Source organism: Saccopteryx bilineata, chromosome 4 (assembly GCF_036850765.1).
Source record: "Saccopteryx bilineata isolate mSacBil1 chromosome 4, mSacBil1_pri_phased_curated, whole genome shotgun sequence".
NCBI classification, from domain to species: Eukaryota; Metazoa; Chordata; class Mammalia; order Chiroptera; family Emballonuridae; genus Saccopteryx; species Saccopteryx bilineata.
Window position 1 is genome coordinate 74,035,788 of NC_089493.1, and position 5,929 is coordinate 74,041,716.

Sequence of the window (5,929 nt, forward strand, 5' to 3'; positions counted from 1 at the left end):
AATTGATATTCTTTTAAAAAATGATCCATTTCAATCTAGTGTTCATATCAATTTGCAATCAATTGTACAAACTATTTTCATTTATGGATGTGTGTGTACCTATATGTATATATATGTAAATATAGAAATAATACATTTTATCTTTTAAATAATTATATATGTATAATATATAAATATATAAAATACACATATACACATAAATATATACTGCTCACAAAAATTAGAGGATATTTCAAAATGAATATGAAGCAATAAAAAAAGCATTTGATTTTTTTTTATTAAACAAGAATGTGAGAAAAGCAAATGACAAGTCAAAGAAAGTTGTTCTGTTATGCAAATGAGATGCAAACTCAATTATCGTGATTAAGTAGCAAGTGACATATTGGTAGGGGTGAACAGAAGCTTGTCAAACTGGACAAGAATGCCACACATTGACTGTTCAGTAGGGTATATAGTCACCCAAGACTGCCAAGCCACACTGACAGCGATGGGGCATGGACAGGATCAGATTGTCCAGCAGTTCTTGTGGGATCCTCTGCCACTCTTTGATCCAGGGTAACTTCCAGCTCAGGAAGTGTTGTCGAAGGCATTGAATGGTTTACCAGACCTTTCCCCAGTGCATCCCAATCATGTTGCAGGGGCATTGCAAAGAGGTTGGAAATTGCAGGATGTGCACTTTCAAGATCAGGGAATGTGCAGATATTCCAGTACTTTCAGGTTTTTGTATAGTACGCTTTCACCAATGAAATAAAAGTTGGTTTTACATCTTATTTGTATAATTGAACAACTTTCTTTGACTTGTCATTTTCTTTTCTTTTTTTTAATTTTTTTATTTTTTTATTTTTTTTATAATAATTTTATTTTTTTAATGGAGTGACATCAATAAATCAGGATACATATATTCAAAGATAAAAAGTCCAGGTTATCTTGTTGTTCAATTATGTTGCGTACCCATCACCCAAAGTCAGATTGTCCTCTGTCACCTTCTATCTTGTTTTCTTTGTGCCCCTCCCCCTCCCCCTTTCCCTCTCCCATTCCCCCCTCCCCCTCGTAACCACCACACCCTTATCAATGTCTCTTAGTTTCACTTTTATGTCCCACCTACGTATGGAATAATGCAGTTCCTGGTTTTTTCTGATTTACTTATTTCGCTTCATATCATGTTATCAAGATCCCACCATTTTGCTGTAAATGTTCCGATGTCATCATTTCTTATGGCTGAGTAGTATTCCATAGTGTATATGTGCCACATCTTCTTTATCCAGTCATCTATTGACGGGCTTTTTGGTTGTTTCCATGTCCTGGCCACTGTGAACAATGCTGCAATAAACATGGGGCTGCATGTGTCTTTATGTATCAATGTTTCTGAGTTTTTGGGGTATATACCCAGTAGAGGGATTGCTGGGTCATAAGGTAGTTCTATTTTCAGTTTTTTGAGGAACCCCATACTTTCCTCCATAATGCTTGTACTACTTTACATTCCCACCAACAGTGTATGAGGGTTCCTTTTTCTCCACAGCCTCTCCAACATTTGCTATTACCTGTCTTGCTAATAATAGCTAATCGAACAGGTGTGAGGTGGTATCTCATTGCAGTTTTGATTTGCATTTCTCTAATAGCTAAAGAAGATGAGCACCTTTTCATATATCTGTTGGCCATTTGTATTTCTTCCTGGGAGAACTGTCTGTTCATATCCTCTTCCCATTTTTTTATTGGATTGTTTGTTTGTTTGTTGTTGAGTTTTATGAGTTCTTTGTAAATTTTGGATATTAGGCCCTTATCTGAGTTGTTGTTTGAAAATATCATTTCCCATTTAGTTAGCTTTCTGTTTATTTTGTTATCAGTTTCTCTGGCTGAGCAAAAACTTCTTAGTCTGATGTAGTCCCATTCATTAATTTTTGCTTTCACTTCTCTTGCCTGTGGAGTCAAATTCATAAAATGCTCTTTAAAACCCAGGTCCATGAGTTGAGTACCTATGTCTTCTTCTATGTACTTAATTGTTTCAGGTCTTATGTTTAGATCTTTGATCCATTTTGAGTTAATTTTTGTACAGGGGGACAAACTGTAGTCCAGTTTCATTCTTTTGCATGTGGCTTTCCAGTTTTCCCAGCACCATTTATTGAAGAGGCTTTCTTTTCTCCATTTTGTGTTCTTGGCCCCTTTATCAAAAATTATTTGACTATATATATGTGTTTTTATTTCTGGACTTTCTATTCTGTTCCATTGGTCTGAGTGTCTATTTTTCTGCCAATACCATGCTGTTTTGATTGTCGTGGCCCTATAATAGAGTTTGAAGTCAGGTATTGTAATGCCCCCAGCTTCATTCTTTTTATTTAGGCTTGTTTTGGCTTTTCTTGTTTATTAAAAATTAAATGCTTTTTTTATCGTTTCATATGCAATTTGAAATATCCCCTAATTTCTGTGAGCAGAAATTTTTTATAACATGAATTTCTTTCAAATTATTTTCCTATTTTATAGCCAATTATATAAAGTTATATTATTATAAATGCTTTTTATTATATTATTTCATATATCAGAAGTCTTAATATTAGAATTAGTATGTCGATTGCCCTTCCATTTTCTAACTCAATTATATATATTATTATATATAATGCCTCCCCCATTCTTTTTCAAATTTGAGTTGATTGTTTAATACAGTATTTATTCTTCATTCTCTTATGTTTATTAGTGCATTTATATGTTTAAGAGATTATTTTTACTATTGCTATTTCCTAAGTACTCTACAATTTGGTTGATTTTCTGTTTGATTCAAGAATGGTAAAGAGCAGGTATGAAAATAAATGTAGAAGATTTTTACATAACATTTAAAATTGATTAAAATATAAAGTTATTTAAATATATTGCATTATCTTATTAAGTGATTTATTAATATCAGAGCATAATATTTTATGTGGGGCTAGGTTCCACCTATTTATATAGTTAATAGTAGAAATTATTTTATTCAAGTCATTTAACTTAATTTTATGTTCAGTTTTCAAGTGGATGATAAATGAGTTAAATATCTTCTAGTATTTTCTGAATGTATTGTTTGTGTAGTTTGATGAAATACAGTTATAAGGTCTTTTTAGTGTGTATTCTTTTATTGTGACCTTCTAGTTTATTATTTTTACTTTTTTCTTTTATATTTTGGCCCAATTTTAATGTTAACTTTAAATCTTGAATCCCTTGGTTTTGCATACTTGTATACAATATACAAATAGATTATATTTCTAATTCGTTTTATCTCAATGGAAAAATTCCCACTATGAAAGATGGAAAAATGAGCATAACTAAATGTTCTCATATATTGATTTTTCTTCTTCTCCCTCATTTCTGATTTTACATTGCCAAGATGTATAGCATTTTTATATTTATTTTAAATTATCATTCCCTTAGTTGTCGACTTACATTCTTAAAAACCTTGGTTGTAATCTGAAATTGATCCTCAGTGCTCACTGCTGTTCACACCAACCAAAGGCTTTTTGTTTCTGAGTTCTCTATTTTTATTCATCTGTGCTGCTGAATACAGCTTTAATTATTTTCTTTAAGCTGGGTTCATGGGTGGTAGTTTCCCTGAAAACTTCAAATCAAATTGCATCTTAATGTTAATTTTAAGCATGAAAAATAAATAATTGGAAATAAAGCTCTTGTAGCATAGTTTTTTTCTTTTAAATATTATAAATATTGTTTTATTGTATTCTGGTAACAAATGTTATTGTACAAGGAATTATTCTAATATTTCACCTATGGCAATGACCTACTGATTCTGTCTCCATTTCATTGAATTCTTTCTTTAGTATTAATAGGGTTAATCTATTCCGAGTCATTTGTCTTTTATTTCTTTTGAACCTAACATTCAGTTTTTTTTATTTTTATCATGTGGTAATTAATTTCTTATTTTATTCTTTCTTTTTTTTAAGAATATTAGTAATTTATACACTGAGAATCATTTGTCTTCCATCTTAATCATATTCTTTCTAAGCATTATATATTGTTGCTTATTTTTACTTTGGATTTTGATAATTTTCCTCAAGAATATTATTTGAGTCATAGATTTTGTTTTCAGCAGTACTCACATTGTTTCACAGGTTCATGTGTTTAGTGAAAACTGCCCATGCTGCCTTCATCTCCATCCACCAACTTCAGGAACACAGCATTTATTCCTCCAGCAATTGGGAACTGTGCTCAGCTGAAGACTGGAAATGTCAGGTTATAAGAGGCCAGTATCTTGTGCCATTTGGGACAGCTCTTCAGCTCTTCAGGACAGCTTGTCAGCCTGAGGCACCGTGGAATCTGTTCATGCTTTTGCTGTAACTGCATAGCAGCCCAACTTCTCACTCTGTCCTAGACTGCTTCCTTCATTTCTCAATAGGTATTGATTCCAAAAATTTCCATAAATAAATTTCTTCTATATCTTCTATCCTAAGGACATAGCTGTCCTCAAATTTTATCCTGTGGAAATGGGCAGAAATCACCTGACTGAATGTTGAACCATTTCTGAAATTCACGTGTCTTTTGTTTAATTTTTTTGTTCTCTGATATACTGAATGAGGTAAGCAGACAACAGCTGATTGGTACTTCCTTTATTTACCCTGTTTTGTGGTTTAGATAATTTTATGATTTAAGACAGTGGTCCTTTGAAAATAAATATGCTTAAGCTACACATCTTTTTCTCTAACATTAGCTCCCCTGTTGATCTTTCCTCTAGAATCATGCACATTAGAGGTTGTCATTTATTCTGTGGGTTTTCCTATCACACACTCCACCTAAGTTTTCTAAGAAAAGGATTAAAAATTAGGTGTTCATGGGTCCCACACATACCTTTTAGGGAAATATATTGTACATTCTATTTGAACTATGAAATATTGTATTGTTTTAGGATCTACCATAACTTAATTCAGGTGGTATAATATTTAACAGGCACTTTTTACAAATGATGGTGTGATGTTTATAACCATTTTTAGTTTCACTGTAGACAGAAGTTTTATTTCCCTTTTTTTCTAATATTTTACTTAGGGAGAAGAATTATATAAACAACTTTATTCCATCATATATTATTAAATGTTATTATTTTCTTCTGTCTTAAGCTATTCTTCAGTATATGACATTTCTCAGAAAAAAATAAAGAATCCATGACTTTTATTTCAAAAGACACTAGATTTTTTCTTTCTCTGTTAACACTTTAATATATCTTAACATTAACTTTAATTTAAATATTTAAATTTTATATTAATGTTTTTATCATCAAATCATAAGCTATATTTTGGAGTATGCTTTTCTCTCCAAATTATTGATATCTGATGCTTATAATAGATAAGAACATATCAAATTATTTTATATTTTGGAGTCAATGACAACAACATTTACTGAAAAACAAAAAGGTTTCATAGATGCCAGTTTTGGGGAAATTTAACAAAAATATAATTTGTTGAAATTATTTTTTCTGAATATAAATTACATTTTGAGTTGTGAATTTATAGATGTCTTGATGGTTTTTTCGTAATGGAATAATCCAAACTTCCATCAAATGCTTCACTGGAACTTGGCTTCTCAATCAAGGAACTTGTTCACAGTGTTCTTTGATTCTTACACATTGAAAGAATTCTCTGGAAATAACTGCTGGTCCATGCAGTGGCCTCGGGAAGCCATTTTGAGTTTCATTTTACTTCCAGTTTCCATGACTAATGCCTCTTTGAGTTCAACTTTAGAAAATCTTTGCATATTTTATGGGGATAGTTATGAAACTCCTTTGTGTTTCTTTCAGAAAACCATATGCTCAAAGTAGTAGCTAAAACCTGCTTTGAATCTCATTGCTTACCTTTGAAATCCCCAGAAACTCTAGTCTAGTAAAGTAAAGGGTGAAATGTTGAGACCATGCTTGTTCTATTCTTTTTCTTCTTTCTTGATGCTGAAGCTGATTGTATGTGTT